This window comes from Podarcis filfolensis (genome assembly GCF_964270895.1).
Source record: "Podarcis filfolensis genome assembly, chromosome: 15".
NCBI lineage: Eukaryota > Metazoa > Chordata > Lepidosauria > Squamata > Lacertidae > Podarcis > Podarcis filfolensis.
In genome coordinates, this window is record NC_139618.1 from 12055349 (window position 1) to 12077710 (window position 22362).

Genomic DNA, 22362 nt, shown 5'->3' on the forward strand with positions numbered 1-22362 from the left:
CCTGTGGAACGCCCTCCCACCAGATGTCAAGGAAATAAACAACTATCTGGCTTTTAGAAGACGTCTGAAGGCAGGGAGATTTTTAATGTTTGAAGTTTCATTATGTTTTATATGTGCTGTAAGCGGCCCAGAGTGGCTGGGGAAACCCAACCAGATGGGCGGGGTATAAATAATAAAATTATTATTATGCCTGGAATATGCCTCTAGCTTTCCAAATCTGGTGTGGGGAACCGAAGGCTCTCCAGGTATTGCTGAACTACAACTCCCATTCTCCCTGGCTACTTATCATCCTTTGTTGCTTTATGGTGCATTATGACCTGTCAGCTTATCCCTGTTAGGCAAATCAAGGCAGCTATTTTTAAAGAAATCCAACAAAATATAGTGGTACCTCGGGTTACATACGCTTCAGGTTACAGACTCCGCTAACCCAGAAATAGTACCTTGGGTTAAGAACTTTGCTTCAGGATGAGAACAGAAATCGTGCTCCGGCGGTGCAGCGGCAGCAGGAGGCCCCATTAGCTAAAGTGGTGCTTCAGGTTAAGAACAGTTTCAGGTTAAGAACGGACCTCCGGAACGAATTAAGTACTTAACCCGAGGTACCACTGTATTATGTTGGAGAATCTCATGTGATGCACGCCCCCACTGGTGAAAAGGTAACAGTGCCTCTCCTCATAATTGTCAGACAACTAATCATGTTGACAGAGGTGTGGGTTTTTGGGTTTTTTTAAAGCCTTTTCAAGTTCCACAGGTTGAGTCAGGCTGTTTCAAATTCCCAGCTGTCCTTCCCAGAAACTATTTTTAATAAAGAGACGCTTGAGTATTCCAAGATGTGGCAAACGATAAATAACGCGGAGCACACAAATTCAAGCCCCAACTATGTCAGTGACTCCAGAGAGTAGAGTCCTCAGAAAGTCAGAAGCTGCGAGAGGCATCAAAGGGCAGATGTGAAAGGGCCCAACCACACGTAGCTGCATGGATCTTTCAGGGGCAACTTTGCAAACTTCATTTATGTAGCACCACCGAAGTGCATGGTCCTTGACCACATAAGAAGAGCCTGCTGGACGACGCCAACAACCCATCTAGTCCAGCCTCCTGTTCTTACAGTGGCCGACCAGATGCCTGTGGGAAGCCTGCAAACAGAGCACGTTCCTGTCCTGCGGTTTCTAGCAACTGGTGTTGCTCAGGAGGCTTATTTTTGCTGCCTCCAACTCCGGAGACAGTGCACAGCCACCGTGGCTAGTCAGTATTGATAGCCTCCTCCTCCTCCATTAATTCGTCTAATCCTCTTTTAAAGGCATCTAAGTTGGTGGCCATCAGTGCTTCATGTGGGAGGGAGTTCCACAGTTTAACTCTGTGATGCGGGAAGAAGTCCTTCCTTTTATCGATCCTGAACCTTCCAGCGTTTAGCTGCATTGAATGTCCATGGGTTCTAGCGTTAGCAGAGGGGAAGAAAAGCTTTCCTCTATTCCATGGGTAGGCAAACTAAGGCCCAGGGGCCGGATCTGGCCCAATCGCTTTCTAAATCCAGCCCGCGGACGGTCCGGGAATCAGCGTGTTTTACATGAGTAGAATGTGTCCTTTTATTTAAAATGCATCTCTAGGTTATTTGTGGGGCATAGGAATTCATTCATTTTTTCTTTCTTTCAAAATATAGTCCAGCCCCCCACAAAGTTTGAGGGACAGTGGACTGGCCCCCTGCTGAAAAAGTTTGCTGACCCCTGCTCTATTCACTCTCTCTGTGCCATGAATAATTTCACACACCTCTATAATGTCACCATTTTCTCCAAACCAAGAAGTCCAAAATGCTGCCACCCTTCCTCACAGGGGAGTCAGCATTAACCCCTTGGGTCATTTCACTTTTGTTTTAAACCTTTCCAGAACTATACACAGTATGCCAAGTAGTCGGAACATAGATTTGTATAATGGCATTATGATATCAGCAGTTTTCGATTCCTTTCCTAATGATCTGTAGCATGGAATTTGCCTTCTTCACAGCTGCCCTGCACTGGGTCAGCCATGTTTCATGTGCAGTCTCCCTGCCTGCAAAGAGCTTCCATGAACAATTTAGATTTAATTGAGGGAGGAGACAATTTGCCTGTACACATGACATTAGAGTTGTACGTAAACATGCTCATTCCTTTTTCCAGGGGTCAATGCTAACTTAAGTGCTAGAACAAAAAAGGCTTTCAAATGTCATCATCATTAATGCACAGAGCTCTCCAGAAACCTTTTTTTTTTCCAAATGCAAAGATTGAAGCATCAGCAATTGGGGGTGGGGGCATGAACACACACACACACACACACACACACACACCTACTTTGACCGGGGATAACCTTTCGAGCTGAGCGGGCAAAAAGCAGGCACTGAAGCCCACGAGACAAAAATCTAGGTAATAGCGTGTAGTGAGGGGAGGAAGGAGGAGGTCCATTCAAGGTTCGGCTAACAAATTTACAAAGAGCCTAGTGAGGAAGGGAATTCAGAGTGGCATTGACATTTTGCTGATGCAAAGCAGAAGCAACCTCCAGGGCTCCTTCGCTGCCTTTTCTACCTGCTTCCACCATCATACAGATATGGATGTGTTTTGACAAGTTACCCAATACAACTGTGAATGCTGCTAAATTGCAGCTCTCATCAACCCCAGCAAGCACAGCCAATGGCCAGGGATGATGGGAGATGTAGCTCGGCTTACTCAAATGCATGTTTGGGGGGAAGGGGGGGTCAGTCTGGATGAAACCTAAGGAACCTTCCACACACCTGCCGCCGTGAGTGCTGGAGGGAAGGCCACTCCCTGCTGAAGGCCCATTTCCACCTGGCCTAGGGGGCAGAGCCCAGACTCACCTTGAACAGCTAAAAGAGGCTCCTGAGAGGCCAGGGGGACATTGCTGGAACAACTCTTGGGCTGGGGCAACTGGCTAAAATGTTTTACAATGTTTTAAATTGCTAAAATTTTGGTTCCTCTGTTATGTTTTTGGCGGGTTGGTGTTGGTTAAATGTTTAGTTGGGGTTGGTGGTTATTTTAATTTGGGTATAACTGTAAACTGTTTATTGTTATTATTGTTGTTATTGGTTTTCATTGACTTACTGGTCAATACTTGTCAGGGAACCGCCATCAGTTCAGAGGCGAGAAATAGAAGGGCAGTTGTGTTACAGGGAGCCTCCGAAAGTCTTGTGAAGCAGTTCCTCTTCCGGAGAGGATGAAAGCCCCACCTCCAGTGGAGAAGAGGTGCAAGGACCAGAGGATGCTAGTGAGAGCCTTAACGCCGCTCCTTGCCATTGCCCATCATGCGCAGTAGTCTGAGGCGCAGGGAGGGGCGGAAAAGGTTGGGAGAGGTACAAAAAAAGACCACTCCCGGATTCTGCTAGCGATTGAGCCAGACATGAGCCTTGGAGCTCTTCACTGTAAATAGTTTGCACCAAAATAAAGCCTGTTAAGCACAGGTCGGAGTCCTGCCTGCTTACTCTCGAGCAACCGCAACAGCACCTGACAATACCCAACCTCCCCCATTTATCTTAAAAAAAAAAAGAGAAAGTTGAAATCATTTAAAAATACAGTGGTACCTTGGATTACATACGCTTCAGGTTACAGACTCTGCTAACCCAGAAATAGTACCTTGGGTTAAGAACTTTGCTTCAGGATGAGAACACAAATCGTGCAGCAGCAGCGGGAGGCCCCATTAGCTAAAGTGGTGCTTCAGGTTCAGAACAGTTTCAAGTTAAGAACAGACCTCTGGAACAAATTAAGTTCTTAACCTGAGGTACCGTTCTTAACCTGAGGTACCACTGTAATAACTGACCACTCCCATAGGCCCCTGCTATGATGTGAAAAGATATTTCTTGACCACTCCAAAACAACCCCCCCCCCACTATAATTAAATAATGATAGTAATAATAATAAAGTTGGCCACACCCACTCTGACACATGGCCCTCAGAGAGTCAACTGTGGGTCAATGCAGCCCTCAGCTGGAAAAAAGCAAGCCACCCTTTTCCTAGGAGACCCCTTGATAACAATTAACAGCAGGTTTCAGCTCTGCATACTCCCACCCACCACCCAATTGCTGTTCCACACCTCTTTCTACTCCTGGAACTAAGCGAGAGTGACAGCTGAACTCTTCCTTGTCAGGCAGATTTTCCATCAGACAAGACACAGCTAGCCAACCAGGTCACAAGGCGTTGAGAGATCAGCTCTTCCTTCTACATTAATACACAGAAGGTCTTCCCATCGTTCCCCGATTCCTCCCCTTCGGATATTGCTGACGTGATGGATGGGATTCACTCATCCATTAGAAGCTCAGCTGGTTGACCCCAGGGCAACAGAGCGAAAACACCCAACACATAACACACACCCTTTCCTTACTGATGTTTTTCAGCGAACTAAGAAACTTCAGGTGTACAGTCGTACCCTGGTAGTCAAACGGAATCTATTCCAGAAGTCCATTCGACTTCCAAAACGTTTGGAAACCAAAGTGCAGCTTGTGATTGGCTGCAGGAAACTCCTGCAGCCAATCGGAAGCCCCATCGGATGTTCGGCTTCCAAAAATAGTTCACAAACCGTAACAGTCACTTCTGGGTTTGCGGCATTTGGGAGCCAAAACGGTTGAGAATTAAGCTGTTCGAAAACCAAGGTATGTCTGTATTTTAACCAAGGGTGAGCCTTTCGGGTCAAAAGCATAAAAAGAGCAAATGTTAGCACCTTTGTAACCTCAAAGCTGGACTACTGTTGTATGCCTCACACAGGGCTGCCCTGGTGACTATTTTGCTAGAGATCAAGAGTGCTGCCCCAGTTCCAACATGGATTGGTTGACTCATATAGGGGGGCCATGCACCCTATTTTGCAGAGTAAAGCTGCCCTGTTTGGAGAGCTGCCTGGTCCAAGTCTGGTTTAAAGGTACAGAACCCTAGGAAGGGAGAGCAGGAGAGGCCTTTAAGACTGACAGAAATTTGCACCTAGACAACAGACAGCAAACCAGTCACAGCAAGCACATTGGGCTTATATCCACACAAATAATGTATCTTGTATCTCCAATTAAGTTACAAGAATTATTTCTAAATTCACGCCTATACATAAAATTAGCCCAGCACAAATTATATGCAAACCTGTCCCCTTTTGCCTTTTTAATCGAAGCCTAAGTGGCTGGAAATGACTAAAAAAACCCCCAGCCTCATACATACAGCAACAATCACAGATGTCACAGTTATATTTCCTGCATCAAGCATGCATTGTTTTATTCAGTACTTTTATTTTTAAAAGAACACTCAAGGCGATGTACGAAGCTTTTTAAAAAAAAAAGACTTAAAAAATAATTTTTTTAAAAATTAAAGCAACTTTTAAAGCCTAGCCTAAAGAAGACTGACCTAAGGAAGCCAACTATAATATGTAAAAGATGCTTTTACCTTCAATACAGTGCATCCAGTTCATGTGGGCCAAGGGAGGGGGGAGGATTTGGCCATCCCAGTAGACTAGCTATATCTAAGTCTGGAGTAAATTACGGGAAGCGTCACCTCTCTCTCAAACCACTTCCTCAAATCCTTTGTTTGCTCTTTCCCCTCCAAGTAACCAAAAATTTCCCCTATGAAGCCTTTGGAACAACTGTGTAGTCCTCTATTCCTCCTGAAACTAAGCCCTGGTATGTGTAACTGAACCAAAAGCATCTCCCCTCTCCCACCTGGTTCACTCTTGCCTTCATCTTCCTCCGCTCTTCTCTATGCCATATTTTAGATTGTAAGCACCTTGGAGCAGAGAACAAGCATTCTGGTTGTTACTCTAAAGCACCACGCACATTGATTGCATTATATGAAAAAATAAAGCCTTAGGCTTTATTATGATTGCTTATTAAATTTATACCCTGCCCCCCCAAATGGAGCCCAGAGTGGCAAATAACATGCAATAAGACAATAAAGACATCTTTAAAATAATCCCAGTACAGATGCAGACTGGGAAAGATCTCTACATAAAAGGCTTGTTGGAACAGGAACATCTTGAGTTGGCACCCAAAATACAACAAAGGACAGTGCCTGTCTTATATTCAAGGGGAGGGGATTCCCAAGGGGAAGTGCTGCAGAACTATAGGCCCAATTCCTATATTGTGTGGAACAGGCTTCCCGAAAAATTGCTATACGCAGGAGGCCCTCACCTGCTGAGTGCAGTGATCGACTGGGTGTGGTGGTGAGATGATCTTTCAGGTATCGTGATCCTAAGCTGCATAGGATTTTATACCCCAAAACCAGGCCTTAGGGGACTGCTTGCTCTCTACCAATGCCACAAATTCCACCAGTTCTTTAGGAAACTGACTGTACGGCGACTCATTCAGAGAGCTAGAAAAATACACACACTCCTCGTCTCATCTCTCCAATCTACAGAAGGAGAGAGGTTGCATTCACATAGCAGTTTTACTCCATTTCCCCAACTGTTGATTTTTACATTATATCTGAGATTTCCCATGACGTAAAAGCCCTTTGAGAAAACTAATGTAATATGGCACCAGTTTAGTGCTCATTTCCAGCCCCCCCCCCGCACCTCTCAGGTGGGGGCCATTCCCATTATAAGAGAACAAGGGAGGTGTTCATAGTGAGTTCCAGCACCTCTTTTTCTAGAAAAACAGCACTGGTCATTTCCATGTTATTTGATTCCAGGAAAAAAAAATCTGTTTGCAGCCCACTTAATTTGGAAAGTCATGTGACTAAAGTGATGAAATCTGGGATGGCAGACCTGCATACAGTTCTCTCCTGCTGTTTTCAGGGGGAGCGGGGATACACACATGTGCGTAAGGGGGTGGGGAGAAGTACTGACATTTTACAGTGATGTTCATTGTGGTGTCACACCACACCCACTGATGTGGTCAGACGTTAGCATGATATACCAATATGCATCAGTCAACAAGCCAGGGTTCCATAATTCAACAGGTACTGCAGTATGAAAAGTACATTAGAAGCGGCAGCACTATAATTAGGAAAACTATTGCAACATTCCCCCAAGTCTGAGTGCACCCAGAAAGAGTGCTCAAGTGACAATCATTATAAGAGAAGCCTGCAGAAAGCAGAGATAAGAGGCCAAGATACAACCAACAACCTAGGGGAAGGAACACAGGGTTCCTTCAGACAACCGGTTTACTGAGCATTCACCCCAATTTGCTTGCACACAGCGTTATAAGAAAAACTGCTCCTTTTCCCTTATGGGGTATTCCGGAGCCGATATAAGTCGGTTCGCTATCGATAGGTGAAAATAACAGCGGCCGACCAGAGTATATTGAGAAGCAAAGTAGCTAGTAAGCCTGCTCTTTAGTCAAGGAACTTTGCAACAGGGTCCCCACTCACCACACACAGGAAGGAGGAGAACCCTGAACAATGGTGTGCAAGCCCTTATACCTGTACAGACTTTTGAAATTGCCTACCCTGTAGCTCAAGACCACCACCCCAAAACATCATGCATACATCACAGAAGGAGGCGGTCTATAGCAGAAATCCTGTTTGCCAGGATATCTGATAATGGTTACTGATTGCATTCCCTGGGAAATCTGGCCTTTCTTTTGTGATGGTTAATAATACTTTAGTTCCTGAATCCAGGTCACAGGTTCACCCTATTCATGCACAAATAAGCCCTTAAGACAGGATTTGTAAGCAAAAAGGCAACATGAAGGCTTTCCCCATTTGCCTCCCTTACTGCAGAGGAAAATTTGAGGTCATTGGGAGAGTCAAAATGAATTCAGGATTGTTCTGCCATACTATTTCAGACACATGCTTCATATATTTAGACAGGTGTCCATTTATGAATATTTATTCTATATCTGAGTCCTTAAAATTCTTATAACGAAGGATAGCCTGCACCTAGCCTTTATTGAGCATTTGTTCCAATTTGCTTGTGAGGAGGTTAGATGGCAACAAGCATCCATCCCAGTTTGTTTGTGGGGTGTTTCTTCCCATTCACCGTTACTTCATTCCATGTTTTTCAGTACATTTCCCCATTGGGAAAAGTCATTTTGAAAGAAAGAGAAAAAAAGTGGGTTCATTGCGCGGGGGCGAACAACGTGCTTTTAATCCACTTTAACCTCACAAACCTACATTTCCAGAATTACCAGAATGTGGCTGAGCTGCATCTCACAAAATGCTGACAGCCTGGAAACATCCACAGATAAGGGAGGATGATAACCCACCCTTGGCATGTAGACAGAGAGGAGGAAAACTCCCGCTATGGCATCACACATACATCCCTTTCATCGTTATGAGGCCAACAACTGTTCAAAGGCCCTCACTGGAATCAAACTCGAAAGAGACACTTGGAGAAGCAGATCTTGATCATTAGTGAAAATGTGCTTTCTTTCATCAGCCTCTGACATGAAAGCATCAAGGGGGGAGGCAGCCCTTTTGGGAAAGAAGGGTTTGGGGGAGTGAAAGAGAAGCTGTGACCGACTGCAGAAAAAAGGGGGCTGTTGATGCCCCAGAGGGCTTTTAAATCCAGACAACGGCAATTAGGATTGCACCATTTAATGGCAAGGGGGTGTTGTTGAAAGCACCTATTTCCTCAATGAAATAAGATGCAAGCTTTACACTGAGATGGTTAACGAACCAGAAGGAGAGATAATCATGGGTTGTAATTTAAAGCCCCTCCCTCCTGTGAGTTTCTGCAAATCATGACACAGGGACTATCTATGTGTTTAAAGAAGGGCTGTTTAAATTTCCATCATAGGGCCAGGGAAGGGAAGCCTGTGTCCTCCCCACGGACGTTGAACCCCAACTTCCATCAGCCATACAGTCAGCACAGTCAAAGGTCAGGTGTGATCCCTCTTGAAAGGGATGCAGCAAGGGTTGCCAGGTCAGGAGCATCTCACATCCTGAGATTTGAGGGCCCAAACTTGAGACTTTGGGGTGACCCCTGGTGATGTCACAGGGGAGGGCCCTTGTTGTTGTTCTTCTGTGCTCCCTCCCACTACTGAGCCCAGGAGACGGAGGTTAATTGGGAGACGGGAGGAAGGAGCAGAGGAGGGCAGACCGCCCAGAAAGACTATGCAATAATTTGCAGCCATAAACCACAGAGCCTAGGACCTGCCGATCAGATGGTCGGCGGTTCGAATCCCCGCGACGGGGTGAGCTCCCGTTGCTCGGTCCCTGCTCCTGCCAACCTAGCAGTTCGAAAGCACGTCAAAGTGCAAGTAGATAAATAGGTACTGCTCCGCATATCGGAGTCTTCAGGTCAGCTTAGAGGTCTGGCAACCCAAGATTGTATCGGGGTTCCTCTTGCTACCCATTCTCCACCCCCCCCCATTTGCCAAGCCAAATAAGGATGGCATGAAGAGTAAAAGCAAGATTTTAGACATGCAAAGAGGGGAGGGCAAACAGAGAGAAAGGAAGAGAAAGTAAGCCAAAAGGGTCTTTCTGAGAAGCCCCTTCAGCTGAAGCAAGGCCCCCGGGCAAAATGACCCCGTTGCTATAGCTCTTGAGGCCTTTGGCTGAAACTTGCAAGGCTGCCTTTTCACACTGCCATCTGCAATCTGTCTTCAGTCAAGCAAACAGTCATCTCTCTGTTTTGTACCAAGCTGGCCAGGCAAGTACCACCCCCCCACACCCTCCGGGCTGGGTGTCCCAAGCTCTGATTGATAATAACTTTGCTGTGCAAGCCTCCCTTTCACGGAACAACTTCCTAAAGTTGGGGGATTTTTTGAAACCACCACCACCTCCACCCACCTGTATAGAAAAGGAACAGAAACTGTCATTTTGTTTTTCAGAAAATTTCAACTCACAAAGAGCCGTCTCTCTACAGCGGGGCTGAGGAAACCGTTCTCAGCTAGAGGGCCGCATACCCTGTTGGGCGACCTTCTGAGGGCCACGTGCTAGGGGTGGAGCAACTTATGCAAATTTTACCTTTGTACAGTAGGCCGCTTTCTACACAAACACACCTCTCAGAGCTGGAGGACACTTTCCAGGCAGGTAAAAACACCCAAAGTTCAAAGCAGGTTTCAGTGATGGGTGCCGCCTAGGAAGAGTTCTGAGGGCCATTTGGAGAGAACTGGAGGTCCGCATTTGCCCCCTTGACGTGAGGTTTCCCAACTTCGTTTCAAAATATCAGAGTAGCAAACATTCCCCCTTCGGGGGGAAATTGGACGACACGCAACTGAAGTGTTATTAGCAACCAGAGATGTGGTGCAGTTGATGTGTTTTTTAGCTCAGCGAATTATGGATTGTCCAGCCAGTTGGGGGAGGGGAAGAAATGCGCCGTTCATGTCAACCACTTACTGGGCTAATGCAACAACAGTATATAATCCCAGCCATCGACTGACATTTTCATTAGTGAGCATGGAGGCGGAGTGGTGGGAGAAAAAGAGGAAGAAGACCCCAATGGCTAAATGGCCATGATTCCCTGAAGAGATAGAGAAAAAGGTGGCCAGCAATTGGGTTGTGAGCCGGCTCCCTCCCAGGGCAATTTGATCATTGCCAGTTTTGTTCAAGGTGCGGATAGAGGCACCCCCACAGACTCACTCCTAAGAAAAATACTGCTAGAAATTGTAGCTCTGTGAGGCGGGGTGGGTCTCCTAACAACTTTCACAGCCCTTAACAAACTATAGTTCCCATGTTAAAGCAGTATAAGAATGTTTTAAATGCATGGTGTGAATATGACCTAACTTGGCTTCCCTCACCCTAGAAATTGCCTTTGGATTAAGACAGAAGCAGCCACCCTGGGCTACACTGACACCTGGGAACGGGGGTGGCACTGTGGTCTAAACCAATGAGCCTCTTGGGCTTGCCGATCAGAAGGTTGGCAGTTTGAATCCCCATGATGGGGCGAGCTCCCGCTGCTCTGTCCCAGCTTCTGCCAACCTAGGAGTTCGAAAGCACGCCAGTGCAAGTAGATAAATAGGTACTGCTGTGGTGGGAGGGTAAACGGTGTTTCCGTGCGCTCTGGTTTCCACCACGGTGTCCCGTTGCACCAGAAGCGGTTTAGTCATGCATGCTGGCCACATGACCCGGAAAACTGTCTGTGGACAAACTCCAAAGCGAGATGAGAACCACAACCCCATAGTCGCCTTTACATTGACACCATGCATTTGAAGAACTATGACACCATGTCTGCTTAGACATGGCTTCCCCCAAGGAATTCTGGGAACTGAAGTTTGCTCATGTTGCTGAGAGTGTTGGCAGACTCCTGTTCCCCTCATAGAGCTGCAATTCTTGGGATTGGTTTAAAAACACATCGTTCTGCACAGGGAACTCTGGGGATTGTAGCTCTGTGAGGGAGAATAGGGTACCTAACAACTCTCGGCACATTTAACACACTACAGCTCAAAGAATTCCCCTCTTTAAAAAATGGCTACTACCCTCCAACATCATCACCCACCCACCCCAGGAATTGTGAATGAAATGACCCAAATTTGTATGCAGGTAGGGGGTGTTTAATTTTCATACAGTTGCATGGTTTACTTTTGTATATGTCAATAAATTATATGTTCTTGGTTAAATGAATAAAAATAAATATATTTAAAAAAAAATTATTTTCAAATAATAAGCTCAAAATGCCAGCTGGAGCAAGTTTCAGTCCTGCAACCAAAGTTCATAAAGGAGGTTGCTTGTCTAATCTCAGGTGGAAGGGAGTTCCACAGGCTTGGGCCCACTAAACTGAATGAACGGCTTCTAGTAGTTACAAGCTGTGCTTCCAAATGGGAGGAAAATTCTATCGATGCCTACTAGCCATAATGGAACCTCTATGCTTAGGAACAGTCAAGCAATGAATACCTGCTGCTGGAAGCATCAATGGAAGCAAATATGTCAGCTTTCCCAGAGAAAGCCAGCTAGCCACCAGATGCTGGTTTGGTGGACTGTCTGCCTGATCTAGCAGGGTTCCTCCTCCTGTGTTATCTCTTAGCCCAGCCTACCTCACAGGGTTGTTGTGAGGATGCAATTGGGGAGGAACAAATCAATGTATGCTCTCCTGAGCTGCATGGAGAAAAATGTGGGATGTAAACAAGTTAAATAACTAAACAAATCAGGCCTGCCTACTTTTTCCTAACACTGCTGCTGCACACAAACAAGCCTGAGGAATGAGAGAATCCAGGTCAGGAATAAATTTCCTTATTTAACATATTTTCTAGCCCAGCTTGCATCTAAACATTCCCCAGCAGGAAACAAGAAAAAACGACAATCGTTTACAACACATAAAATAAATAATATCATACACTGGGGGTTGTTTCCAATGCTAGTCCTACTCAAAGAAGACCCACTGAAGTTAGTGGAGATTATTAACATGGGTTCATTCATTTCAGTGGGTCTATGCCACATTGACCTTAGGGAGATCAACCAAAAGATTACACCTGAACATTAAAAATTGCCCAATTTAAGATCTTAAGAAGAGCTGGCTGGTTCAGGCCAATGGTCCATCTAGCCCAGCACCCTGTTCTCACAGAGACCAACCACATGCCTGTGGGCAAGCAGGATTTAAGCACAAGAGCCCTCTGCTTCCAGCAACTACCGTATTTGTCGCTCTATAAGACGCACCAGACCACAAGACGTACCTAGTTTTTGGAGGAGGAAAACAAGAAAAAAAATATTCTGAATCTCAGAAGCCAGAACAGCAAGAGGGATTGCTGCGCAGTGAAAGCAGCAATCCCTCTTGCTGTTCTGGCTTCTGGGATAGCTGTGCTGCCTGCATTCGCTCCATAAGACGCACACACATTTCCCCTTACTTTTTAGGAGGGAAAAAGTGAGTCTTATAGAGCAAAAAATACGGTAATATTCAGAAGCATTGCTGCCTCTGACCGTGGAGCCAGAGCACAGCCATCATGCCTAAAGGTAAAGGTAAAGGGACCCCTGACCAATAAGTCCAGTCATGGCCGACTCTGGGGTTGCGGCGTTCATCTCGCTTTATTGGCCGAGGGAGCCGGCGTATAGCTTCCGGGTCATGTGGCCAGCATGACTAAGCCGCTTCTGGTGAACCAGAGCAGCGCACGGAAACGCCATTTACCTTCCTGCCAGAGCAGTACCTATTTATCTACTTGCACTTTGACGTGCTTTCGAATGCTAGGTTGGCAGGAGCAGGGACAGAGCAACAGGAGCTCACCCCATCACGGGGATTCAAACCTTCTGATCGGCAAGTCCTAGGCTCTGTGGTTTAACCCACACGCCACATGCGTCCCAGGCCATCATGCCTAGTAGCCTTCAATAGCCTTGTTCTCTGTAGATTTGTGCAGTCCTCTTTTAAAGACATCCAAGTTGGTGGCCATAATCCCTGCCTCCTGTGGGAGTGAGTTCCACAGTTTAACAATCCACCGAGTGACAAATTCCTTGCTTTTCTCTGCCCTGAATCTTCCAACATTCAGCTTCATTGGACATCCACGAGTTCTAGTGTTATGGGGAGACGAACATTTTTCCATCTGCTTTCTCCATGCAATGTGTAATTTTACAAACTTCGATCATGTTGCCGCTTGCTCACCTTTTCTCTAAACCAGGAAGTCCCAAATGCTGCAAACTTTCCTCGTAGGGGAAAGACTGCATGTTACTTTTGGGTTGCCGTGGGCAAGATAAAGTGACTAACAAATGAACAATTTTTTTTAAAGGGGGAGTCGCTCTGTCCCTTGATCATTTTGGGTGACATTTTCCGAATTTATTATAAATGTTACCCCTCTCCAATCACCTCCTGAACAGGATTCACGACAGGATATTGCAGCACTGAGAGAGTTTCCACTTGCTCCAGCTCTGCCTCATTGATGGTGGAGGGAGCAGAACTTGGAAAGTGGTGCCTTTTCACCTCTAATAACACCACCACACTGGTGTGGCAAGAAACCTCACTTCCTCCCAGACCAGCAACAGAGACGCCAGTCTGTATCCCTTAAAAATAGAAGCAGGCAATGTTTCTTCCCCTTTCCAGGGCCACACATTCCTTCAGGGGCAATTTGTTGGGGGCCACATTCTGAATTATGGTGCTGGGGGAGACTCTTGAGAGTCCCATGGACTGCAAGAAAATCAAACCTAACCATTCTGAAGGAAATCAGCCCTGAGTGCTCGCTGGAAGGACAGATCCTGAAGCTGAGGCTCCAATACTTTGGCCACCTTATGAGAAGAGAAGTCTCCCTGGAAAAGACCCTGATGTTGGGAAAGATGGAGGGCACAAGGAGAAGGGGACGACAGAGGACGAGATGGTTGGACAGTGTTCTCGAAGCTACCAGCATGAGTTTGACCAAACTGCGGGAGGCAGCGGAAGACAGGAGTGCCTGGCGTGCTCTGGTCCATGGGGTCACGAAGAGTCAGACACGACTAAACGACTAAACAACAACATTCGGACTGTATGACTACTGCCCCTTTTCCACCTGCCTGCTGCCCTCTTCTTCTTTTGTCTCTTTTTTCTTTCAGACCAGCTGTTCTCACAGCCAACAACCAAATACCTCTAGAAAGCCCAAAACAGGACAGGAGGACAATTGCCATGCCCGCTCGTGACTCCCACAGTAACTGGGATTCAAAGGCATATTGCCTCCAATACTGGTTTAGCACATCCTTTCCACACAGAACGCCCCAGGTTCAGTTTATGTCACCTGAGACCATGGGAAGCTGCAGCCTGTCAGGGCAGACAGTACTGCACTAGATGGACTTAGTATAAGACGATTCTTAAATTGCAACCACTGTAGGCTGCAATTTATTTGTTGCATTTGTATCTCACCTTTTTCCGCAAGGAGCTCAAGGCAGCTGACATTATTCAACCCCTCGTTTATCCCCACAACAACCCTGTGAGGTAGGTCAGGCCGAGTGGCAGTGAGTGGCCCAAGATGAGCTTCATGGCAGAGTGGAGAATTGCTTTTGAACCTTGGTCTCCTACAACATGGCTCTCTGAGAAGCTCAAGTCAAAATGCATATGCTTTGCATGCAGAAGATTCCAGGAGTCCTGGCTGTCTCTTGGCAAAATCAGAACTTGGAACTCTCAGCATGGTGGGAAGTTTTTAAGGTTTTATATAAGAAGTCAGTGCAACGTTCCAGTATGGGTTTAAAGGTAAAGGGTAAAGGGACCTCTGACCATTAGGTCCAGTCGTGGCCGACTCTGGGGTTGCGGCGCTCATCTTGCTTTATTGGCCGAGGGAGCCGGCATACAGTTTCCGGGTCATGTGGCCAGCATGACTAAGCCGCTTCTGGCAAACCAGAGCAGTGCACGGAAACGCCGTTTACCTTCCCGCCGGAGCGGTACCTCTTTATCTACTTGCATTGGCATGCTTTCGAACTGCTAGGTTGGCAGGAGCAGGGACCAAGCAATGGGAGCTCACCCCGTCACGGGGATTCGAATCGCCGACCTTCTCGGCAAGTCCTAGGCTCTGTGGTTTAACCCACAGCGCCACCCGCATCCCAGTATGGGTTTACGGGGCTGCAAATTCATAAGGCGCAGCAGAGATCTGCAATATGTCACCAGGTGTAAGCTGCTCTCTCCTTTTGAAAAGCAGGGCAAGCATAGTTATTTGCATAGCTGGTGTTCTGTAGAGGCTTGGCATGCAAGATTTTGTTCGTGCCGGTCCTGTTGCCTCCATGTCCTTGGAGTAGTTTTCGGAGCCATCTTGCCCTTGGACTTATCCCCAAGCACCTTTCCAGAAGCGGATGGTTCTTCACTGACTGGAAGGCAACTGAGACTGTTCAACAGGTGGGGAGGTGTTAGGCCAGGGGTATCTGATGACTTGCAGGTGAGCCATTTTCTGGACAACCTGCTTGACCCTTCCCCGAAATCTAGGCCTTCGTCTCGCTATCCACTGTGCAAGCGTTAGGAATTTGCCAGGCGCATTTTACACCTGGCTATGTGCCACCTGCAACCAAGTGAAGATGCCTGGGTCCCAGGATGGTGCCTGACATCACCACCATCTGGAGGTGTGTGCCTGGAAGATCCTTGGATTTTGACTGTTTTCACACACTAGCAACACACCCTGTAGAATTCTATCTGTATCTGCACAATCAGAATGAATTTCAGGAACCAAAACGTCGTATTGAAAAATACGGCTTTCTAGCTGCCTGGTCCCCAAATGGCAACTAAGCATTCTGTTTTGGTTTAAGGAGCCATTTGGCGCCTAGATTATAGATCTGAGTTTCCACCAACCGATGTGGTGAATTTCAAAAGCAGCCTCTTCCCATAAGCTTCTGCTTCCCCTAGTCATCAGTGCAAGTTCACTTGGATGACAGCCCTGCCAATGACTTTTATTTCCAAGCATGGACCCTTCAGAGATGCAGCTTGAGGAGGATGAAATACTAGCAATGTTTTGTCTCTGGGTGAGCAGCATTCCTTCCCCACCTCCCTGAGATGGGAACAAACTTTTTTAAAATAAGCATAATGGGGATCTATAGGATATAATATAAATAGCACATCAGACAGGCTGTCTCTGTCGACTCCTTTTTGAGCCAGTCAGGAAGCTCCTGGTTCGGTTTTGTTTCTTTTCTTTCTTAATGCCAACTAAATAGTGGCGTTTCACCCCTCCCTGCTGAACAGTCAACGCCGCCTTCCCTTAAATGCAAGCTTTGACTTCCTGCCCAGACTGGCTGAAGGCTCCGTCTGTCACTCAAGGCTTAGGAAACATTTGTCCGAGGAGGCAATAAAACCTTCTTGGATTCTTTATCCGCTGCCCTATTAGGAATTCGTCCAGCCACAGAGTAAGCAAGCGTAGCCCTTGGCTCGGCAATCCATTCCGTTTCCTTCTCCTGATAAAAGCAAGGAAACAGCACAGAAATTTGCATCTTGTGCATGGAACCAGCATCACCCGATGTTTGCACGAGTGTGTGCAAATTACCTAGACATGCCAGGCGGCCTAAATCAGGGGCAGGCAGACTTCAAGCTTGCGGGATCTACTTTCTGGGATGTGTCCTTGAATTTTGAGAAAGGCACCTGCTTGCCTGAATGGAGGATAAGAGAGGGTGTGTGTGTGTGTACAAACTAGCCTAAGTTTTTTATCTATGTCCTTTGCTCCACCCACTTTTGCCCCTGGCCCCACCCACTATTGGCATGGAGCGCTCAGAAGATCCTGCCCCCATGTGGCCCCTGGGGCCAGAGGTTCCCCATCCCTGTTTCGCAACAACAGCCAAGTGTCCTAAATTGGCTGAGGAATTCTGGGAAATGCAAATCTATACCATATTAACAGCGCTGCCGTCTAACACAAATCCGAGCTGGGAAATTCAATTACATGCAGCATGTGAGCTGCAATATTGCTACACTTGCTGCTAATTACTTTCAACGGTGCAAACTAAACAAGACACCTTGCAGGAATTCCCGCGATCCCCGGCAGCCTGCACAGAAATGCCTTCCCATGCAAAGGGGTCCTCTCTGCCACGGGTATCGTGCTACAGCTTCACCATCCAATCCTTCCGATATGATCTCAAACACTCCCCCGCTGGGTGTGACTGGACACTCTGGGTTGTGTCCAGTTATAAGTCCTACACTCAGAGTAGACCTACTGAAATGGATGGGACATGAGCAACTTGCTCATTTGTTTCGTTTCTTGATTGCATGTCTATACCACCATTGCAGGCCTGGAAAGGATAAATGCATGACACCTTCATTCAGTGTGGTGTAGTGGTTAAGAGTGGTGGACTTGTAATCTTGTGAACAGGGTTCAATTCCCCGCTCCTCCACATGCAGCTGCTGGGTGACCTTGGGCCAGTCACACTTCTTTGAAGTCTCTCAGCCTCACTCACCTCAGAGTGTTTGTTGTGGGGGAGGAAGGGAAAGGAGAATGTTAGCCGCTTTGAGACTCCTTGGGGTAGTGATAAAGCGGGATATCAAAGCCAAACTCCTCTTCTTCGTCTTCTTCTTCAACAATGGACTAAAGACCTGACTACACTGTGAGCTGATTTACTTATAGATGTAGCCTTTGCATGGACAAGTGAAATGAAATTTTGAACTCATTTATGAATAAAGTAGGTTAAACACTTCAATTAACAATTGTTAACAGTAAACAATTACAATGTTTAACCTACTGTATATCTAGGATGCGGACGCGGGTGGCGCTGTGGGTAAAAGCCTCAGCGCCTAGGGCTTGCTGATCGAAAGGTCAGCGGTTCGAATCCCCGCGGTGGGGTGCACTCCCGTTGCTCGGTCCCAGCGCCTGCCAACCTAGCAGTTCGAAAGCACCCCCAGGTGCAAGTAGATAAATAGGGACCGCTTACTGGCGGGAAGGTAAACGGCGTTTCCGTGTGCTGCGCTGGCTCGCCAGATGCAGCTTTGTCACGCTGGCCACGTGACCCGGAAGTGTCTCCACACAGCGCTGGCCCCCGGCCTCTTAAGTGAGATGGGCGCACAACCCTAGAGTCTGTCAAGACTGGCCCGTACGGGCAGGGGTACCTTTACCTTTACCTTTACTTATATCTAGGATATCTACTGTATATCTACTGTATATCTAGGAAGTGGTATACTGTATACTATATGGAATTGGCGGAAATGACTGGCAGAATCCGAGACCTGGGAGAAGAGTTGGTGGAAGAAGATTGGAAGAAATTTAAAGACAATCTGCAGAAACACTGTAAAATCAATGAATGTTAAAATGATGTTGGATTGAAAATAAGTGGCATTAGCAACAAAGTTAATAAGAATATGCAAAAATGAATTGATAATGGATGAAAATATAGAGTTATAATATGTTAAGATACAGAGTTAAGATAAACGAAAAAGGGTAAGGATTTGCTGATTTGATTATTTAAATGGGAATACAAAAAGGGGAGGTGTGAGGAGGCCAAGGAAACAAGCTAATGAGTTTAAAGTTACAAAAAACGGATTTGTTTTTAATTCTTTTTTATCTATTCGTTTTTTGTATTTTGTATTTTTCTTTTTTCTTTTTATGTATTCTTGTATGTTTTCTTTTTTTATCTTTTTCTTTCTATATGTCTTTTTTCTATTTTGTAAACTTACGTTTTTGTAAAATCTCAATAAATATTTTATAAAATAAATAAATAAAATAAAGTAGCGTTGCCGTATTTCAAAAAAATAAAAACCAGGACATCCCAAAACTGTTGAGTATCCCAGACGTCAATTCCACCTTTGAAATCCCAGTAATGTCTGGGAAAATCCGGATGTATGGCAGCTCTATATTAAAGCCAACGGTAACAGAACAGAAGATTTTAATGAATTGATTTCAGCTATGTGGAACTGTTGCCCTGATAGCAAGTAACATTACCTACCAGTAACAGCAGCTACATTTAAGCCGGTGGTCTCTACTCTCTGGACAATATCTCTGGTAACCCTTGTCCCAGAATTTGCCTGGATTGGGAAAGACGTTCTTAAAACTTCCATCCTTCATTGGGATTTAGCCTCCCCTCCCAAGGCATCCTGGGACACAAGGAGAATTAAGCATCCCTCCACAACCCGCAGCCAGTCAAGATCATTATTGAACGCTAGTTTTCTTGTTGCTAATGTCCTGCCAATGGTAGGAACCCCCCACCAGGAAGCAGCACTTGGTTTTGTCCCATTATATGTGGCCACCTGTCATGGATGCTTTCTGCATTGCAGGGGGTTGGACTAGATGACCCTTGGGGGTCCCTGTGTCCAATTCTACAGTTCTAGGATTCCTTTTCACTAGGCAACCACTACCCTTAATGGACTAGGACCCACGTACCTACGGGACCGCCTCTCCTGATATGCCCCGCGGAGGACCTTAAGGTCCACAAATGACAACATTTTGCAGGTCCCAAGTCGCAAGGTGGTTAGATTGGTCTCAACTAGGGCCAGGGCCTTTTCAGTACTGGCTCCGACTTGGTGGAAGGCACAATAGACTAGGGCGCTGCAGGACTTGACATCTTTCCGCAGGGCCTGCAAGACAGAGTTTTCCCACCTGGCCTTTGGTCTGGACTCAGTCTGACCCTTATGTTTCCCTCCCCTTATGGTTTTGATCTATGGGCCACTTTTAAAATGAGGCTGCATTTTAAATTGCATTTTAACCTGTATTTTAAATTGGGTTTTTCCGCTATTATGTTTTTACTGTAACTTTACTGGTGTTAGCCGCCCTGAGGAGGGCGGGGTTTAAATAAAATTTATTATTATTATTATTATTATTATTATTATTATTATTATTATTATAAGACAAGGGCAAGCCCTTCCTCAATTCACTGCCTCCTCACACTTGAAGGATGTATTCAAGAGCATGTACCACACACACAACCCAAAAAACCCCGACAAGGGCCCAACCCCATTCTGTTCGGGCCAGAAACACATTATTGAACGAAACCAAAAGCTCACTCCATATAGAAGCCCACTTCGAACTAGTGTGACCGACAAACGGAAGCCAGAGAATGAGAGATGCAGTGATAGAAACAATCAAGGGGCAATTCAGTCTCCTCACAACATCCCCATCCTTCCCAAACAAAGCTTTCCCCCCTGAGGCGAAGGGTTGCCATTAGCCATTAGCCCTAAATTCTTTGGTGGGGTTTCCGCCTTGGCAGCGAAGACAGAAGCGTCCTCCACCTTTGACACAGATGAAATGTTTTGCATGCAAAGCACACACGGAGACACACACACACACACGCCTTGCGATTGCACCTTCTGCACATCCAGCCCACCATAATGGCAAGCATTCATGCACGGAGCTGTAGACTGGGAAGCAAAGAAGTGCAGGGGGCAAAGGGAAGGGTCAGGGGGTTGCTCAAGGAGCCTGCCTGCCCCATATCTGGAGCACACATCCACCCCACAGAGAATAATCTCCTTGCTCCCCAGAGTCATTTGCAGGGGGAAAACAACAGCCCAGGACCCAATGATGAGGAAGAAGGCAGGAGAGGACCCTACAGCCACTCTGACCCAATTCTCACACTACATGTGGGCAGTCAGTGGGCAGACTGGGCAGTCCCAGATACGGATTTCTGCAGCCGAACCTGTGGTTATCTGGTTAATCGCACCTGATGTCTGCCCACGCAGGTGTAGGTGGAAAGAGAGGAAAGCACGCAGGCAGCCCACCGGCCCCCTCTCCTGCAGAAAGGCCTCCTCCCTTCACGGGTCTCCTTGCAAAATAATTGCAAGTCGGGGTGGAGGGGGCAGCCGTCGTGCTGCGTCTCCCAGATCTCATTAAGGGAAGGAAGGAAGGATTGGCAGGTTCATAGAATATGGATTATTCCCAAGAGATCGCCGTCCTCGCTTCACGCAACACCACTCAGGATGCAAAAAACAAAAACACCACGTCGATCTGGCCGTGTGTGTGTGTGTGTGTGTACGGCACTGTAATATGCAAGAAAAAGGAGGGAGTGGGAGGGATCTCTCTCTCTCGCACACACGATCACCACCCGACAGAGAAAAGCACCGATAAATTGCAAACAAAACAGGCATAGCGAAAAGGAGGGAGGAGGAGGAAACATATTTCTCCCTAAATATTTCGCCTATGCATGCACACGCACACAAAAACACACACAGAGAGAGGCAACACCTAACGATTCTCCAAGAGGCAGTGCAAATTTACAAGAGGGGTTTGTGTGGATCTCCCCCCCCCCAAAAAAAAAAAATAGCTGTCACGCACGCACGTGCAAAACACACAGAAGGGCCAAATTCTTCAGGACCAATTTGCACCCCAGAAGGTGGTGGCGTGTGTGTATCTGCATGCGTGTGTAAGTGGCGGCGGGGGGGGGGAGCCCCCACACAGCTGCACAATCCAGATGTGCACCTCCTGTCATTTTAAGGTGGCAGCGCTCGCAACACACCCAGCAGGAAGCAAACCCCGCAGGGGGCTGCTTTGCTTCCCCAGCAGACCACCCATTCGCGCTTGCGTTTTTAAAACCCCCACAACGTTACAAACCAAACTGATCCGGAGGGTGGAGGAGAGAGATCAGCGTCCCCGCACAGCCTATAAAAGCACACACACGCAAAACAAGCGATTCTTAATGGGAAAGCCACAATTAAAATAATTTTTAAAAATGGCAAAAGGAGACGATCGGTGGAAAGCACCATTCCTTGAAATCGCGGCCCTCCTTCGAGCCACCCCCAGCAAACCTTCCAGCTCGTGCAAAGAGCAAAATCTTGGGATTAAGAGCAGGAGGAAAGGACCGCGGAAAAGCAGCAGCAGGAGGCGGCGGATTTTGCTGCTTCTTTTCCTCGGAGGAGGAGGAGAGGGCGAAGGGGGAGGCGGCGAGGGCGCAGCGCTTACCGGGCTTGGAGAGGCATGGAAGGGGCGTCGGGTCCGCCCGGGCTCGGTCCTCGCCCGGCGGCGTCGGTACCAGGGTGCAGGGACGGAAGGGAAGCGCTGGGGCGGGCAGGCGAGCCGCTACCGGCGCGCAGCAGCTCCCGCTGCGAGGAAGAGGCGCCCCCGCCGGTGCCTCCGAGCCGGCCCCGGTCTCCTCCCACTGGCTCGGCGGAGAAGGGTTTAAAGGGCCCGGCAGGCGGAGAAGGAGAGGTCATGTGACGAGCCGGCTCTCGCTCCCCCCCCGTCACACACCCGCGGTAGGCAGGGGTTGTCTT

At 47.2% G+C, this 22362-nt stretch overlaps 1 protein-coding gene across 5 annotated transcripts in view; it reads right to left on the reverse strand.

Moving 5' to 3' along the window:
• Positions 1 to 22362, reverse strand: part of SH2B2 (SH2B adaptor protein 2) — a 55269-nt gene that overhangs the window by 26954 nt on the left and 5953 nt on the right. For 2 of the 5 annotated variants that reach the window (XR_014541921.1, XM_083587630.1), the window contains exon 1: positions 22052 to 22263. The exons of the other annotated variants lie outside the window; for them this stretch is intronic. The gene's annotated coding sequence lies outside the window, so the exon portion shown is untranslated. Of the gene's footprint in view, positions 1 to 22051; positions 22264 to 22362 lie in introns of those variants that run through there. 5 annotated transcript variants of the gene reach the window in all.